This window comes from Hypanus sabinus, chromosome 6, assembly GCF_030144855.1.
Source record: "Hypanus sabinus isolate sHypSab1 chromosome 6, sHypSab1.hap1, whole genome shotgun sequence".
In the NCBI taxonomy this organism is placed as follows: domain Eukaryota; kingdom Metazoa; phylum Chordata; class Chondrichthyes; order Myliobatiformes; family Dasyatidae; genus Hypanus; species Hypanus sabinus.
In genome coordinates this window covers 62,623,339-62,642,221 of record NC_082711.1, presented here as the reverse complement: position 1 = coordinate 62,642,221, position 18,883 = coordinate 62,623,339, and the positions used below count along the sequence as shown (strand labels likewise).

General features: G+C 39.1%; 1 protein-coding gene across 2 annotated transcripts in view; it reads left to right on the top strand.

Moving 5' to 3' along the window:
* Nucleotides 1–18,883, top strand: part of LOC132395525 (transcription termination factor 1, mitochondrial) — a 170,228-nt gene that overhangs the window by 13,851 nt on the left and 137,494 nt on the right. Inside the window, exons 2-4 of one of the 2 annotated variants that reach the window (XR_009512644.1) lie at nucleotides 481–591; nucleotides 1,604–1,792; nucleotides 7,040–8,078. The gene's annotated coding sequence lies outside the window, so the exon portion shown is untranslated. Of the gene's footprint in view, nucleotides 1–480; nucleotides 592–1,603; nucleotides 1,794–7,039 lie in introns of those variants that run through there. The other variant, XR_009512645.1, reaches the window with a different exon arrangement.

Below are 18,883 nucleotides of genomic sequence, written 5' to 3'. Positions count from 1 at the left end.
TCAACTATTTCATCCTTTCCATCTTCCATAACCTTGAAGACATTCAGACTCAGCTACCCCCATCCTAACTTTTTATAACCATTTGTACCAATTTGGCAAACGTTGGTAAAGCAGCATCTTACTGTTTTCTTTCCTCTAGATTTATTTAACTTGTATTTCATTGTACTGCCACCGTAAAATTACAAATTTCATGACATATGCCAATGATATTAAACCTGATTCTGATCTTAATCTTAACATTTCTATGCTTGCATGGAAAGCTCCCCATGGTCTCACAACTCCATATCTGTGGAAGCTTATAAGATTTTGAGCTTCTCCAATTTACCTTTCTTTTTTTGATTGCTTCACCATTGATAGCTGCACTTTCAACTGCCAACACAAATTCCCTTCGCAGACCTGTTCATCTCTCTGTGTCTGTTTCTGCTACTTGCTCTTTAAAAAAACTGAGATGAACTTGTGTTTTTCTTTATGTTTTTATAGGCTCTGAATCAAGGCTTTTTGAGAACACTCCTGTTGAGTGTGCTTTTGGACATTGGAGCATGTTAAAGGCACCGATATAAATTTTTACTGCAGTAGCTGTGCAGACAAAAGGTAGCTTATGATTTTGAACATGTAGTTTATTAAGAAAATTGAAACATTTGATCAATTATTAAGAGGTTACAATCTCATTTGTAACTACTTCTAAACTTTTCATCATCTGTTAATAACAGAGGGATAAAAGCTTGCGAGAAATCAAGAGAATTGATGATGTTTTAATATTGTTTAACCACTGATAGTAGTAAATGTTTTAAGTTCTTCTCGTAAAATGTTATATTTATTTGCCAGTTAATTTTGAGATAAATTGTTGATATAACAGATGCAGATTGGAAGAAGGTAGTATTAGAAACATATCAAATCATTTAGTTGCATTGAAGCATTTTCAAGCATCCAGTCAGACTTTAAGATGAGTTTGAAAGCAATACTTTACCAGTTTCCATGGTTTGCTTCGGTCTCCTGGAAAATGGTGTTGTGCATCTGATCGTTTGACTGATTTTTAACTCCACACACCGCCTCTTAGACATTTTAATCCTTTATTTTCTGTAGTTAATAGGTGTCTGTTTTGTAGCAATGCTAGCTTAAAATGCCTTTGGAATGAAAAGTGTTAGTGTTTCAGATTCAAAGTCAGATGATGAATTATTTAGATTAGAAGAGTAGCATATCAGAAACTGTAATACAAGTAGGGACAATTAGGTAGCACATGTTGATTAAGAAGCACAAATGAACATTGTTTCCTGGCGTGCTGAATTATCATATTTAGTTCTGCCTTTACTTTAATGAATTTTAAAAGAAATTGAACCATTTTAATATAAATATATTGGCCTTGACCAGAGTTAAACTCTCTAGTCCAGCTCTTCTATCAGGATGGCTGGACTTAGAGGATTACAATTTTTTCTTGTTAGTTGTTAACTACTTAGTTATTGTTATATTTCCTAAAAAGTTAAAGGTTTAGTATGTCATATTTGCTGAAACTACAGGAGGTATGATTCATGCTGTGTTGCCTTTAAGGCATTTGTATAGTTTATTATATTTTTGCTTTAGTAATTCGTTTGTTATCGTTTTCTAGTTAAGGTTGTTGAAAGTAAATTCGTTGTCTGTAATATAGCGCGGCATGCGATGACGTCACACCTGGTTTCTCCGTGACTTGTTGGAAAATGCCGGTTTGGAGAAATGGGAAGGAGGGGGCTCATGTGTGCAGGATCAGCGCGAGAAAAGTTTTCTTTCTATGCACTAGAAACATCAGTGAAGCAACGCCGTAAGTTCATGAGATAATCGATATGTTGAATTAAAAATGTTAACGCCGATTCTGTTAAAAGTAATGACGGTTGATAAAGTTTATGTTTTTTGTTATTTAAAGAGTTGCGGACAGTTTGTGTTGAAGTGTATTTAAAACCAGTCGATGGCATAGGTAGATTCTGACTATGTTGCACTTTAATGTAATATAGTTGTTGTAGTTTTACTTTTGCAAGTATTTATGATATAAATGTGATGTCAAGAAGGAAACAAATACTGTATATATTTTGTATTGTTTTATCAAGTTTTCACTATATGTTAATGTGGAAGAGTGAACAGTAAATGGTTAATCTTACTGGAACCGCCTCATTGATTGGTTTATGCTTGGTGTTTAGTTCAGAGTTTTTTTTTACACCTGTGCGAGAACACTACACATGCCTTTTGAACTTTATCTGTGGCATAATACAAAATGAGAGAAAATACAAAAAACTGAGGTGCAAAGGGACTTGGGAGTTCTTGTGCAGGATTCCCTGAAGGTTAATTTGCAGGGCAAGTCTGTGGTGAGGAATGCAAATGCGACATTAGCATTCATTTCAAGAGGACTAGAATATATAAGCAAGGATGCAATGTTGAAGCTTTATAAAGCACTGGTGAGTTCTCACTTCGAGTATTGTGAGCAGTTTGGGCCCCTTAGCTTAGAAAGGATGAGCTGAAACTGAAGAGAGTTTAAAAGAAGTTCATAAAAATGATTCAGGGATTGAATGGCTTCTTATATGAAGAGTGTTTGATGGCTCTGGGCCTGTGTTCACTAGAATTCAGAAGAATGAGGGGTGACTTCATTGAAACCTATCGAGTGGTGAAAGGCGCTGATAGAGTGGATGTGGAGAAGATGTTTCCACTGATGGGGGAGTCTAAGACCAGAGGACACAGCCTTAGAATGGAGGGGCATCCTTTTAGAATAGAGATGAGGAGTAATTTCTTTAGCCAGAGAGTGGTGAATATGTGGGGTTCTTTGCCACAGGCAGTTATGGAAGCCAAGTCTTTATGTATATTTAAGGCAGAGGTTGATAGATTCTTGATTGGTCAGGGCATGAAGTGATACAGGAGAAAGCAGGTGATTAAGGCTGTGAGAAAAATCGGATCAGCCATGATGAAATGGAGGAGCAGACTCAATGGGTCAAATGGCCTAATTCAGCTCCTATATCTTAAGGTCTTATAATGACAAAAGTCTTGGCTTTTACAAAAAGTCAGACAGTAGAATTTAGTATTTTTTTAAAATATGGGATCAATGTCCTAGGGAGATTGTTTGCTAGTGTTTGTTGGGGAGGTTTTAAACTAATATGGCAGGGGGATGGGAACCCACACAGAAAAGAAGAGGGAAGTGATGCAGAGACCCAAGCTAGAGTTAGTGAAAAAAAAAGTAAGAGTAGAGTGCATAAAAGTAAAAAGCAAAAATTGCATAGGTCACTAGATTCTAAAAGGACAATGAGTATAAGGGCACTTTAAATGCCCATAGTATTAGAAACAAGGTTAGTGAACTTGTGGCACAGATCAGTACCAAGGCATATGATTTAGTGGCCATTACAGAAACCTGGTTGCAAGGTGGAGATGACTGGAAATTAAATATCCAAGGACATCAAGTAATACGGAAAGACAGGCAGGAAGGCAAAGGAGGTGGTGGGGTGGCACTCTTGATTTGGGTTGAGATCAGGGTGATTGTGAGAGACAATATAAGATCTACAGAGCAGCATGTTGAGTCCATCTGAGTAGAGATTAAGAACAGTAAAGGGGAAAAAAAAATCACTGGTGGGTGTTGTCTATAGACTACCTAACAAAAATATTGCAGTGGCAGAGGCGATTAACCAAGAAATAACTGAGGCTTGTAAGAACGGAACGGCAGTTGTCATGGGGGATTTTAGCTTCCACATAGATTGGGTGAATCAGGTTGGTCAAGGAAGTCTTGAGGAGGACTTCACAGAAATCATCCGTGATGGCTTTCTTGAGCAGCATATTAGTGAACCTACAAGGGAAAATACTATCTCAGATCTAGTCCTGTGCAATGAGACAGGTAAGATTAATGATCTTGTAGTCAGGGATCCTCTTGGAAAGAGTGATCATAGTATGATTGAATTTCTCATACAGATGGAGGATGAAATAGTAGGATCTAAAACTGGTGTATTATGCTTGAACAAAGGAGACCAAAATGGGATGAGGGAGGAGTTGGCTAATATGGATTGGGAGCACAGGCTATTTGGTAGGACAGTTGAGGAACAGTGGAATACTTTCAAAGAGATTTTTCACAGTGCTCAACAAAAGTATATTCCAGTCAAAAGTAAGGACAGTAAGTATGGGGAGAGCCAGCCTTGGATAACTAAGAAAATAAACGATAGTATCAAATTAAAAACTCATTAGTACAAAATCGCAAAGAGTAATGGGAGGCTGGAGGATTGGGAAAACTTTAAAAAGCAACAAAGAACAACTAAACAAGAAATAAGGAAAGGGAAGCTAGAGTATGGAAGTAAATTAGCACAAAATAAAAAAAACATAGCAGGAGTTTTTATAAATATATAAAGCAGAAGAGGGCGGCTAAAGTCAACGTAGGTCCCTTGGAAAACAATAAGGGGAAATTGATACTGAGTGATAAGGAAAAGGCTGAGGCTTTGAACGAATATTTTGTGTCGGTCTTCATGATGGAGGACACGTCTAATGTGCCAAAGAAGGATGTTATGGATGAAATGGAAGGTGAGGACCGAGATAAAATCACTGTCACTAAAGAGATAGTGATGAGCAAACTAGAGGGCCTGAAGGTAGATAAGTCCCCTGGTCCTGATGGGATGCATCCCAAGGTGCTGAGGGAATTGGCAGAGGTTATAGTAGACATGTTGGTAATCATTTACCAAAACTCTTTAGACTCTGGACAGGACCCGGCGGATTGGAAGACAGCAAATGTCACGCCACTTTTTTTTTAAAAAAAGGATATAGGGAAAAGACAGGCAACTATAGGCCAGTTAGCTTAACATCTGTAGTCAGGAAGATACTTGAAGCTGTCATTACGGAAGAAACAGCGAAACATTTAGAAAGGAGTGGTTCCATTAGACCAGGGGTCAGCAACCTTTACCACTGAAAGAGCCACTTGGACCCGTTTCCCACAGAAAAGAAAACACTGGGAGCTGCAAAACCCGTTTGACATTTAAAATGAAATAACACTGCATACAACGTTTTGTTTTGCCTTTATGCTATGTATAAACAAACTATAATGTGTTGCATTTATGAAATTGATGAACTCCTGCAGAGAAAACGAAATTACATTTCTGCATGCAACAAAAACATTTTGACCTCCGAAAAAAAGACGTTGGGTTGAAGGTTACTTTTAAGTAAAATACTCAACGTCTATTTGAGTCCTTCTTGTATTTATGAAAAAAGCCAAACTTAAATTTGCCGCCAGCAGCAAACCAAAAATAACGTCAGCCAGCTGTCAACCTGAAAAATAAAAGGACTATTTCACTGAACAATGAAAACATATGAATATACGTAAAATAATAGGCAATTAAAATATTTATCATCCTTGTTCAGGTTGACTCACACCTGACAATGCAGTCGTATTCAGTAGGGATGGATCGATGCTTAGGGGAGTGACCAGGAAGGATAATGTGTTTTTTTCCTCTCTGAACTCACAGAAGCGTTTCCCAAACGATGTTTGCATTGCGATGATTGCCCAATGTAAATACTCCGAATTTATCATGTCGTGACCTTTTTTGAACTCTCTCAAATTGGGGAAGTGAGACAATGTGCCTTTCTGTAAATCTCTGGCAAGCAACGTCAACTTGCGCTCGAATGCCAAAACATCCTCCAACATGTGCAGGGCTGTTACGTCCTTACCCTGTTGAAGAGCTGTGTTCAGCGTGTTCAGGTGCGCTGTTATGTCTACCATGAAGTGTAGCTTTTCCAGCCACTCTGGCTGTTCCAGCTCAGGAAAGGTGAGCCCTTTGCTGCCCAGGAAAGTTTTCACTTCTTCCAGACACGCGACAAAGCGTTTCAGCACCTCCCCTCTGGACAGCCAGCGATAAAAACACGTTGTAGCGATGTGCTACACGCAGTCAGTAAACTGCAGTCAAAGATAGCTTTATTCGAACTAAACAGCCTTGCTTTTAAGCCTCCCTCAACCTGCCCCCCATGGGTGCGGATGCTGCAAAAGACACGTACTCACAAACCCCCGTAGGCTATCTCCCTTAGCCTGAACGCTGGCTAATTGTGAGCCGGTTCGGATGTGTCAGGAAATGGGTCGCCACAAAGTCTTATTTAGATTGTACAAGATCACCATAATCTTCAAATTTAGATTTACATTTCAAAAACTAACAAACTAACATAAAATACATTTTAATTAAATACTGACCATGTAGCGGTGTGCTACACGCAGCGCTAAAATTACGACACGGAGTCGGTAACTGCAGTCGAAGGAAAAAACTTTATTCGAAATCTTCAGCCTCACTTTTAAGCCTCCCTCAACCTGCCCCCCATGGCGCAGAGGCTCCAAAGCTCTGTGCTCGCAAACCCCCGTAGGCTATCTAATTGTGAGTCAGTTCGGATGTGCCAGGAAAAGGGTCGCCACAACCAATTATTTCCCAAAGCAACAGGGAGCCGCAGCACAGACGTAAAAGAGCCACATGCGGCTCCGGAGCCGCGGGTTGCCGACCCCCGCATTAGACAAATGCAGCAAGGATTCAGAAAGGGCAGGTCCTGTTTGACAAACTTACTGGAGTTCTTTGAGGACATAATGAGTGCAGAGGATAGAGGGGAACAGATGAATGTCGTATACTTGGATTTCCAGAAGGTGCCGCACAAGAGACTTATAAATAAAATACAGATGCATGGAGTTGAAGGAAGTGTATTGACACGGATAGTGGATTGGTTAACCAATAGAAGGCAGTAAGTTGGTATAAATGGGTGTTTCTCCAGTTGGCAGTCTGTGGTGAGTGGGGTGTCGCAGGGGTCGGTGCTGGGCCCGTAGCTGTTTAACTTTTACATTGATGATTTGGAAGAGGGAACTGAGTGTAGTGGAGCAAAATTTGCTGATGACACTGAGTGGAAAAACAAGTTGTACAGATGATGTGGAGAGTCTGCAGAGGGATATAGATAGGTTTTTTTTAAATTTATTAAATTTTTAGAAAATTACAAAGAATAAATGTGATGATAAAGTAGTACGAAGAGAAAAATAATATTAATCCTCCCCCCCTCCCCTTAACCCTCCCCCCTTAACCCTTATCTAAAGGAAGAAAAAAAAGAAAGAAAGAAGAGAAAGATTGCCTGGATATCGGAAGATCCCCACATACTCCATGGAGTTCAAAATAATTTTAATATTTATTTTTACTTTCCCCAATTACTTTATAATTTTATCTTCAAAGGACCTATGTATTTAATCGTATCTTTTGTAGGTATGGGAGCCAAATTTTCAAAAATATATCATATTCATTTCTTAGATTATATGTAATTTTTTCAAGTGGAATACAACTATATATTTTATTATTCCAATGATTCATAGTTAAATATAAATCAGATTTCCAAGTAACTGCGATAACTTTTTTGGCTACTGCCAATGCAATTCTTATAAGCTTTTTCTGATACTTATTCAATTTAAGTTTCGGTATTGTCCTTTCAATATCTCCTAATAAAAATAATATTGGACTATGTGGGAGTTGTACTCCAGTAATTTTTTCCAATAAAAGTCTTAGATTTATCCAAAATGGTTGAATTTTAAAACAAGACCAAGTAGAATGTAAAAAAAGTACCAATTTCCTGATTACATCGAAAACATTGGTCAGACATATTTGAATTTAATTATTTATTTTCTGTGGTGTTATATATAATTGATGTAAAAAATTATATTGTACTAATCTAAGTTGAACATTTATTGTATTTATCATATTATCAGAACATAATCTTGACCAGCTTTTTCCATCAATTTTAACATTCAAATCAGATTCCCATTTTTGTTTTGATTTATGAATTCCTGATTTAATTGTCTGTTTTTGAATCAAATTGTACATACAAGATGTAATTTTTTTAATTTTTCCTTTTTGAATTAATATTTCTATTTCATTAGGTTTTGGCATTAACATTGTTTGACCCAGCTTTTCTCGTAAATAAGCCTTTAATTGAAAATAACAGAAAAGAGTGTTGTTTGATATTTTATATTTATTTTTTAATTGATCAAACGACATCAATATACCTCCTTCAAAACAATCACCAATATATTTAATCGCCTTTTGGAACCAATTATGTAAAAATTTATTATCCATTGTAAAAGGAATAAGCCTATTTTGAATTAAAGTTCTTTTTGCTAATAAAGATTTCTTTATCTCATCATCCATATTTACCTTATTCCATAAATCAATCAAGTATCTTAACATAGGAGATTCTTTTTTTTCCCGTATCCATTTGGATTCCCATTTATATATAAAATCTTATGGTATGTTTTCTCCTATCTTATCTAATTCTATTCTAATCCATGCCGGTTTTTCTTCATCAAAAAAAGACGTAATAAATCTAAGTTGATTTGCTTTATAATGATTCTTAAAATTTGGAAGTTGTATAGATAGGTTAAGTGAGTGGGTCAAGGTCTGGCAGATGGAATACATCATTGGTAAATGCGAGATCATCCACTTCGGAAGGAATAATAGAAGAGCAGATTATTATTTAAATGGTGAAAGATTGCAGCATGCTGTTGTGCAGAAGGACATGGGAGTGCTTGTTCATGAATCGCAAAAATTTGGCTTGCAGGTACAACAGGTTATTAAGAAGGCAAACGGAATGTTGGCCTTCATTGCCAGAGGGATTGAATTCAAGAGCAGGGAGGTCATGCTGCAACTATACAAGGTACTGCTGAGGCCGCACCTGGAGTACTGTGTGTAGTTCTGGTCTCCTTACTTGAGGAAGGATATACTGGCTTTGGAGGCAGTGCAGTGGAGGTTCACTAGGTTGATTCCAGGGATGAAGGAGTTAACCTCTGAGGAGAAATTATGTTGCCTGGACTACACAAATACAAATACCATACTATACAAATACTATACTATACTCTGGAATTCAGAAGAATGAGAGGGGATCTTATAGAAAGATAAAATTTTGAAAGGGATGGGTAAGATAGAAGTAGAAAAGTTGTTTTCATTGGTAGGTGAAACTAGAACTAGGAGACATTGCTTCAAGATTCAGGGTAGAAGATTTAGGATGGAGATGAGGAGAAACTGTTTTTCCCCCAGAGTGTGGTGAATCTGTGGAATTCTCTGCCCGGGGGAGCAGTTGAGGCTTCTTCACTAAATATATTTGAGATACAGTTAGATAGATTTTTACATAGTAGGGGAATTAAGGTTTATGGGGAAAAGGCAGGAAAATGGAGCTGAGTTTACGGACAGATCAGCCATGATCTTATTGAATGGTGGGGTAGCTTTGATGGGCCAGATGGCCTACTCCTGCTCCTATTTCTTATGCTCTTATGGATAGAGCATATACAGTAAATGGGAAGCTGCTAAGATTTGTTGATGAACAGAAGCCCGAGGGATTCTGGGTTCACATGTCTACACGGGTAGATAGAGTGGTGAAGAAGGCATGTAGCATGCTTACCTTGGTACCTTGGTACATTGGTCAGTGTACAGAATATAGAAGTCAGTATGGTGAAAACAAGAACCAGGGGATATTGGTTTAGGGTGAAAGGTGAAATATTTAAGGGGAACCTGAGGGGAAACCTCTTCATTCAGAAGGTGATGTGAGTGTGGAAAGAGTTGCTAGCAGGAGAGGCACATGTGGATTCAATACATGGATGGGAGGGCTGGGAGGTGTATCGTCTGGGTGCAGGTAGATGGGACTAGGCAGAAGATCAGGTCAGCCTGCACTAGATGGACCAAAGGACCTATTGCAGAGCAGTAGTATTCTATGACTCCATGTTGTGTTGCAACTTTACAAAACCCCGGTTAGGTTGCACTTAGAGTACAGTATTATATGCAGTTCTGGTCATGCAGCCAGGAATGATGTAGTTAATCACAGAGAATGCAGAAGAGATTAACCAGGATTAGAGGACATCTGTTATGGAAAGAGATTGGATAGGATGGGCTTATTTTCCCAGGGGCAAGCAGGGCTGAGGAGTGACCTGATAATGTAAAATAATATGAGGCCTATATATGGTACATAGTTAGATACATCTTCCTATGATTAAGTTAGCAAATAAAAGATGGTATAGATTAAAGATGATGACAAGGCATCCAAAAAGCGATTTGACGGGTTAAGTTTTTGCCCAGAAAGGTTGATATCTGTAACTCATTGACAGAGGAGCTGGTTAGAATCAGATACAATCACTATGTTGAAGAGACACTTGGACAGGTACTTGAATAAGCAAGTTATAGAAGAATACAGATACAATGTGAGCAAATGGGATTAATGTACTGAGGTGGGCAAAAAGCTTGGAACGGACACAGTAAGCCAAAGAGCCTGTTTCTGTGCTGGAGATCTCTTTGATTCAATGACTCGTGTCCAAAAATATAAGTAGTATTCAGGCAGCATCTAGGGAGGGAGAAACTGAATAAAAACTCAAGGTTGATGACCTTTTGAAGAAGTAGGACAATTTAGAGAATAATCTAATTGAAACTTGCAGAGAATGGATGAAATGTAGAAAACAAAGGTCTAGGATAGGTCAACATCAAGACAGTTGACACACAGTTTAGCATTGTCTGGGATGGTGTGTTGAATGCTTGTTCATGGTACCTAATCTGTCTGACGGAGCAGTATATAGAAGGACCACAGAAAAGAAAAAATAATTCCTGAAGAAATTGTGAGGTACAATATAGAACAGTTGCTGGAAATTTGAAACAAAAATAACTATAGGTCAGGCAGCATCTATAGTAACAAAAATAGAAAATTACCTCTGTTGTGGCCTGTGATTAGAAAACTAATTTGTGGCATTGCATTCAAGATAGCAATAACTATGGAGGAGTAGAAAGTCAGGAAAAAGGTGATTCTATTTTTGCATGGAATGGGAAACAAGGGGGTGAGAGTACAAGTGCAGGGAATAGAACAGATATGGTTGAAAGTCTATGGTGGAGGAAAGCAGCAGTTGAGGAAGAAAGACATCTAAGAGAAACCTGTTTAGAAAGAATTGTCAGCAGAATAGGTGCAATGGAGTCAGAGAAACTGACAGAATAGAATTAAGTTCTTACTTGATGAAAGATGGGAAGAGATACTGTCACCATTGCTGTGGGAATCTGTGGGCTTATAATGGATATTTGTTGTTAGCTTCTCTGCTGAGATGGAGAAAGAGAAGTTGAGGAAGAGAAGAGTCAGATTGACAATGTGAAAGTAATAGCAGGGTGAAAGTTTAATTATTTAGAGCAGGGATTCCCAAAATTTTTATGCCATGAACCCCTATCATTATCTAAGGGGTCTGCAGTCTGGGAACCCCTAATTTTGAAATACTGTGCGAAATAGGCCCTTGGAGCCACACTACACCCTGACAACCCCAATTTATCCCTAACTTAATCAGGGGACAATTTACAATGGGCAATTAACCTACCCGGTACATCTTTGGACTGTGGGAGGAAACTGGAGGACTCCCAGTTACTGGACCAGTTACAGAATACTGGACCAATTATTCCACAAGGAGGATGTATAAAGATTCCTTACAGAGGAAGCCGTGATTGAACTCCAATCTCCAATGCCCCAAGCTGTAAGTGTTGTGCCAACCACTATGCTACCTTGGCACTGTGGTGCCAGACGTAATGAAATGTTTGGTTCTGTATCGGTGTACAAAGCAACAGCAAAACAATGATCTATGTAACTGAAAAAGACGTGAGGAACAGGGCCTGATAAAGACTAAAACAAAGACTGTTCCACTTGGCTGTCAACGAGGCAGGAATAATTTGATTCCCATCACTCAAGCTCAAAAGTATCAAAATATTTGCTGCAAATTTCCACACTAATCCCACTGCCAGAGGTTCTCTGTGCAATCTCAAGAGTATGGAGCTGTTTGAAACACCAATGCCTGTGAACAAAAAAAGTCTACAATAGGTAGTGGATACAGCATAGTGATTCACAGGGAAAGCCCTCCCCAGCATTGAGCACATCTACAAGGGCTCTACAAGAAAGCAGCATCCATCGTAAAGGTTGCTTATTTGCTCTTTCTCCTATATTAGGTGTCTCAACTGTTAAAAGGAAAGCATTCCATAACCTATTTTAACCACTTCATTGACACGTTCTTCTCATTGCTGCCATTGAGAAGGAGGTACAGGAGCTTTGGGTCCCACACCACTAGGTTCAGGAATAGTTATTACCCTTCAGCCATCAGGCTCAAAACAAGCATGGATAACTTCACTCATCTCAAGACTAAACTGATTCCACAACCTATGGACTCACTTTCAAGGACTCTACAACTGGTTTTCTTGATATTATTACCTGATTAATTAGTTAATTAATTGCTTTATTTGTTTTGAACAGTTTGTCTTTTGCATATTGGTTGTTTGTCCATCTCTGCATTTAGTTTTTCATTGATTCTATTGCATTCCTTTGTATCTATTGTGAACACCTGCAAGAAAATGTATTTCTGGGTAGTATAAAGTGACATACAGTATACATACTTTGATATAGGTTTACTTTGAATTTTGAAGCTGGCTCAGAATTTTGCCCAGGGTTTGAAGCTAGCCATTGCTTTCTTGTTGCTCTCCTCCTCCACATGCAATCTTTGCCTGACCTCTGAACCACAGTTGCTGACTGGTAGCAGAAGTTGTAGGTGAATTTGTGGCATGCAGGAGATCACCACCAATCTTGATACACATTATGATAATCGTTGGGCTACTAATCATTGCTCAGAGCACTCAAGACTGCGGGCCTTGTTTTTAACAAGATGACATCAGAATCCATCCTGTATCATGTCACTGCTTGAAGCCATGTTACCTATCTGTGCCTGGATTGACCACTAAAGTTATGTCGTCAATGAATAGATTTTTCATTCCAGTAGCTACCATATGGATCATATACCAAATCCAGCTGATACAGAGGAATATTGCATAGTGAATGCATCTTGGCTGCTGCTGAAAACTTAAGGCAGATATGTATGATGGGTTTGGAGTGAAAAGAATTCCTTCTAGTTACAGTCCATTGAGTTGGCATGCAATTCCCACAAAGGGAAGTGCATGTAATGGTTAGTGCTCAGCATCATCAAAAGCAAACAATAGCTTTGAGGTTGCTTGTATTCTGTGTCTCAATTAATAAAGGAAAGCATTCCATAAACCATTTTAACCACTTCATTGGCATGTCCTGCTAGTTTTAAGGATCTATGGACATAAACTTTGAGAACTTTTGTCCCTCTGCACAACTCCTATTTATTGTGTCGCAATTCCACAAATAAATAACTCACACTTCTCTAAACTAAACTGTACCCAACTGACCAGACCACCTATCTCTTTCTGCACTCTGAAACTTTTTACTGTTAAATTGTCTATCACCTACATTATTCTCTACCTTTCGCTCTAAATGTAGGTCTCAGTCAATAATGTGGATTACAGGAGCAACACATGGTCCGTAGGAGAACTACTGATAACATCTTTCCAGACACAAAACCACACATTAACTACCATGTCTTGCTTCTTGCCACTGATCCAGTTTTAATCCTATTTACCACCTCACCCTTTTATCCCATAGGCCAACCAGACATGACTTTATCCAAGTTCTTGCAAACATCCATGTACATTACATCAAATACAAGTACAAATACAATTGGTGCTTCCTCAAAAACAAACTACTTTCCAAGGAGAATAAATATTAAAGCACCCCTGTGTGGGGGATAGATATTCAAATCAATGTCCTTTTGCCACTGGGACACAATTCCCTTTAAGTTTCAGCAAATTAAAGAAATTCAGAAAGCATTAAACACTTGCAACCGCCATTATTGACTAAATGTTTAATATTCTTTTAATCAGCCTGCTGGGCTGTTGCTGAATGGTGCTCAGATGTGCAAGTTTAAAAGCCTATTTTTGAGTTGTCAGTTTTCCATTTGTGACAACGTGATGTCTGTAGTCTTATTAGATTTGGTGTTTTCAAAGGTAAGTAACTGAGATTGAGTTATGAAACAAATATCCTTTATTTGGAGTGGTGGTGACGGTAACGATAGGGTCTTTTACCAGACTCCTGGATGGATAGCAGCATCCAATAGAACAATACTATCACATGCCAAACCACATAATACACAGCATTCTTGAAGGTATACTTATGCTTAAATACATAACAACTAACAAGCTGAGAATCAGCTGACTGACATTTCCAATTCATTCTGGTTCTTCAAAATGGGCTGTAAAATTTCAAATCAGATCTTTGAAATTATAAACTTGATACCATTTATAAGTTCCAATTAATGTACAACCTATACATATGAAAGAAACATTTAAAAGACTAGCATAATGGATTTCCTATCATAACCTGTTATGTCAGAACATCATTTCGTGGCTGCATTTCCGACTTGTGAACTGTTCGAGTTATGAATAGTTTACAGGAATGGAACCCAATCATAAGCTGGGGAGGACCTGTAGCTAGGAAACCAAAAATGTTGCTAATTTATTTCTTTTTTTTCCCTCTTAACTGCTCGGTGACCTGGCTGTCCGCTGAATCCCGCCTGCGTTCCCTTCCTTACTCACACACTTGGCCTGATGGTGCATGCGCACTCAAAATGTTGCTAATTAATGAACACAGTGAAAACAAACCATTCTAGGCAAATATGATGGCAGAATATAGCATTAATGGTAAGACTCTTGGCAGTGTGGAAGATCAGAGGGATCTTGGGGTACAAGTCCATTGGACACTCAAGGCTGCTATGCAAGTTGACTCTATGGTTAAGAAGGCATATGGGTGCATTGGACTTCATCAATCATGGGATTGAGTTTAGGAGCCAAGAGGTAATGTTGCAGCTGTATAGGACCCTGGTCAGACCCCACTTGGAGTACTGTGCTCAGTTCTGGTCCCTCACTACAGGAGGGATGTGGAAATCATGGAAAGTGTACGGAGGAGATTTACAAGGACGTTGCTTGGATTGGGGAGCATGTCTTATGAGAATGGGTTGAGTGAACTTGGCCTTTTCTCCTTGGAGTAACGGAGGTTGAGAGGTGACCTGATAGAGTGTACAAGATAATGAGGCATTGATCGTGTGGATAGTCAGAGGCTTTTTCCCAGGGCTGAAATAGCTAGCATGAGAGGGCATAGTTTTAAGGTGCTTGGAAGTAGGTACAGAGGAGATGTCAGTGGTGAGTGTGTGGAATGGGCTGCCAGCAGCAGTGGTGGAGGCAGAAATGATAGGGTCTTTTAAGAGACTCCTGGATGGTTACATGAAGCTTAGAAAAATAGAGGGCTATGGTAAGCCTAGGCAGTTGTAGGGTAAGGACATGTTCAGCACAGCTTTGTGGGCTGAAGGGCCTGTATTGTGCTGTAGGTTTTCTACATTCCTATGCAATTGGTATTTGAATTCTGGTTGTAAAATCTGGGAATGATTATTAAGAAATTAGAATCAATAAAAGTTCCTAAGATATGACAAAATGAAATGACGACTAAAATGGATGAACATTTAAGCATTAGTATTGCTGTGGAAATTCTAAAGCTGACATTTCCAATCATGGCTGAAGTATGGTTCTGGGAATTTAGCATCCAGGCTGGAAGAATATTAGCCTGCAGAATGTGGCTTAATGACACGACTTGTTTAATGACTTGGGATGCCAAAGTGTTTCTAATATGATGACATACAAAGCCCATTTTGTAGTTTGAGCCATGCCAGCAATCCTACTGAGTGTTAAGTAGTCCTCTGTCTGAAATGTTTTTTATTCAAAGAAATAATAATACTTTTAGTTTTTTTTTCTAGTAAACCTGGAAGAATTCTTCAAAACACTGTTTTTAAATTATGTTGTAAATCATTATTTATTAAATTTGCAAACAGAACCAAAGTATACAGGAAATCATACAATTACAGGAGGAATTTTTTTGCTTGTTGCCCAGGTGACAAATGAACACCCATTATTCAACACATCCAACATGCTGGAGGTCAGGCAGCATCAATGGGGGGGGGGGGGGGATACGAACAGTCGACATTGGAGCATCACATTCCCCGTGGCCATCTATTATTCTTCCACTTGCAATTCCCACAACTATATATCAGTCCACAGCCTCTACTGCCACATTGAAGCCAAATTGAGATTGGAGAAGCCACACCTCATATTCTTTCTTGGTAGTCTTCAATGGCATCAACATCAACTTCTCCGACTTCTGATAACCACTCCTCTTTGTCCCCTCTCATTTCTTTTCCCTTATCCTTCTTGCCCCTTTACTTCTTCTCTTTCCCCTTCACTGTCCTCATAATCTGCACATCACCTACACCTTCTTTCCTCTGGTTCCTCACTTTGTTCCTTTTATTCCATGGTCCACTATCCTCTCCTATGATTGAAGCCATGAACCTTATATGAGAGGAGGTGCTTTCTATCTTGATGCAAATTAGGGCGGTTAAATTCCCAGGAATGTCCCCCTAGACCTTGTGGGAAACTAGTGCAGAAATTGCAGGGGCCCTAACACAGATATTTCAGATGTTCTTAGACACTGGTGAGGTGCCAGAGGATTGGGGGACAGCTAATGTTCTCTTGCTTAAGAAAGGCTCTAGGAATAAGCCAGGAAATTATAGATGTGTGAATCTGATGTCAGTAGTGTGTAAGTTATTGGATGGTATTGTAAGGGACCAGGATATACAAGTTTTTAGATCGAAGGGGACTGATTGGGAATATTCAACAGGGCTTTCTGCTTAGAAGATAATATCTAACCAGGAATCATGACAAAGAAAAGGTAGTGGATGTTGTCTACATGGACTTTAGCAAGACTTTTGGCTAGGTCCCACATGGGTAGCTGCTCAAGATGTTTAGCCTCCTGATGCTCAGGGTAAGGTAGTAGATCGGATTTGACATTGGCTTTGCTTTAGAAGACAGAGGGCGGTAGTAGATGGTTGCCCCTCTGACGTGGCCTATGTCTAGTGGTGTGCTGTAAGGAATTGATGCTGGGTCCATTATTGTTTGTAAACAATATGAATAATCTGGATGATAATGTGATTAAATAGATCAGCAAATTTGCAGATGACAGCAAGACTGAGGGTGTAGTTGTCAGCAAGGAAGCTCACAACGGGATCTGGACTAGCTGGAAAAATGGCAGATGGAATTTAATACAGCAAAGTGTGAGGTATTGTACTTTGAGAGAACAAACCAGGGCAGGCTTTATACAGTGATCGGTAGTGTATGGAGGAGTGCAGTAAGAGGGATTTGAGAATACAGATCCATAATTCATTGAAAATGGCATCACAGGTAGATAAGGTCATTAGAGAAAGCTTTTGGAACATTGGCCTTCATAAATCAAAGTATTGAGTCCAGGATTTGGTATGTTATGTTGAAATTGTATACACCATTGGTGAGGCTTAACTTGGAGTATTGTATGCAGTTCTGGGCACCTGCCTACATAAAAGTTATCAATAACATTGAAAGAGTACAGAAAGCATTTACAAAGACCATGCTAGGACTTGAGGTCCTGAGTTATAGGGAAGGTTGAATAGATTGGGACTTTAATCATTAAGGGGATAAGAGATTGATAGAAGATTTGGTAGAGGTATACAAAATTATGAGGGGTATAGATAAGGCTTTTTCCACTGAGGTAGGGTGGGACTAAAACTAGAGGTCATGGATTAAGGGTGAAAGGTGAAATGTTTATAGAGAACATGAAACAGAACTTCTTGGTGGTGAAAGTATGTAACGAGCTGCCATCAGAGGCAGTGGATGTAGGTTTGATTTGAACACTTAAGAGAAATGTGCATAAGTATATGGATGGGAGGGGTCTGAGAGCAATGCTGCAGGCTCGGGCAGAAAAATAGTTTAGCCTGAATTAGATGGGTGAAGAGCCTGTTTCTGTCTGTAGTGCTCTACGACTCTATGATTCTATCACTTCTATCACTCTATGATTCTATCACCCAGCTTCTCACATAATTCCTTCCTCCCCACCTTGCCCCTCTCACCTGGATTCATCAACCTCCTGCCAATTTGTACTCCTCCCCCATCCTCCCCATGCACACCTCCTCCCCTGCCCCCACCCCCATTATTCCATCTTGTGTCCTCTTGCTTTCCACTCTTGATGAAGGGTTTCAGACCAAATTGTTGACTGTTCACTTCCCTCTAAGAATGCTGCCTGACCTACCGAGTTCCTCCAGCATTTTGTGCATGTTGCTCAAGATTTCCAGCATCTGCAGTCTCTTGTGTCCCCATTATTCAAACTGTTGGATTTTCACTGAAATTAGCCACAATTTTACAAGGATTAGTTAGAGCAGCAAGGCACTTAGAGAATAATTTTGGTTTAGTATGCCATTTAGTAAAACATCAGTTAGACACAAAATGCTGGTAGAACACAGTAGGCTAGGCAGCATCTATAGGGAGAAGCGCTGTCGACATTTCGGGCCGAGACTCTTCGTCAGTTAGACCACATGATTGCAATGGAGAGGGTGCAGAGGAGATTCACCAAGCCTTTGCCCAGGATTAAATTTCTTCATTATGAGGAGAGGTGGCTGCGGGGAGTTTATGAAGCTATATAAGATTATGAGGTGGATTTGATAGTCAGAAACTCTTTCCCATAGCAAAGGTATCTAAAATCACAAGACAGGGATTTAGAGTTAGAGTAAGAAATTTAAAGTGAGCATGAACTTTCTTCACGCAGAGGGTGGCTGAAATCTGGAATACATTATCCAGGTGAAGAGATGTATCTGATACTCTCACACATTTAATAGGAGCACCTGAATCACCAAGGCATAGAAGACTATAGACTAAGTAATGCAAATAGGAGATTAATAAGCAGGTACTTGAGACTTAGAATGGACGTCATATTCAGAACTGCATAACCATATGACTCTCTGACCCTACTTGTGACCCATGGATTATCCAGTATCATATCCTCAAAATCTGAACTGATTTACTTGTTTATTTATTATGTTTTGTTTTATTTATCATTATTATTATACTTCTCTATCTGCTAGATTATGTATTGCATTGAACTGCTGCTGCTAGTTAACAGATTTCACATCACA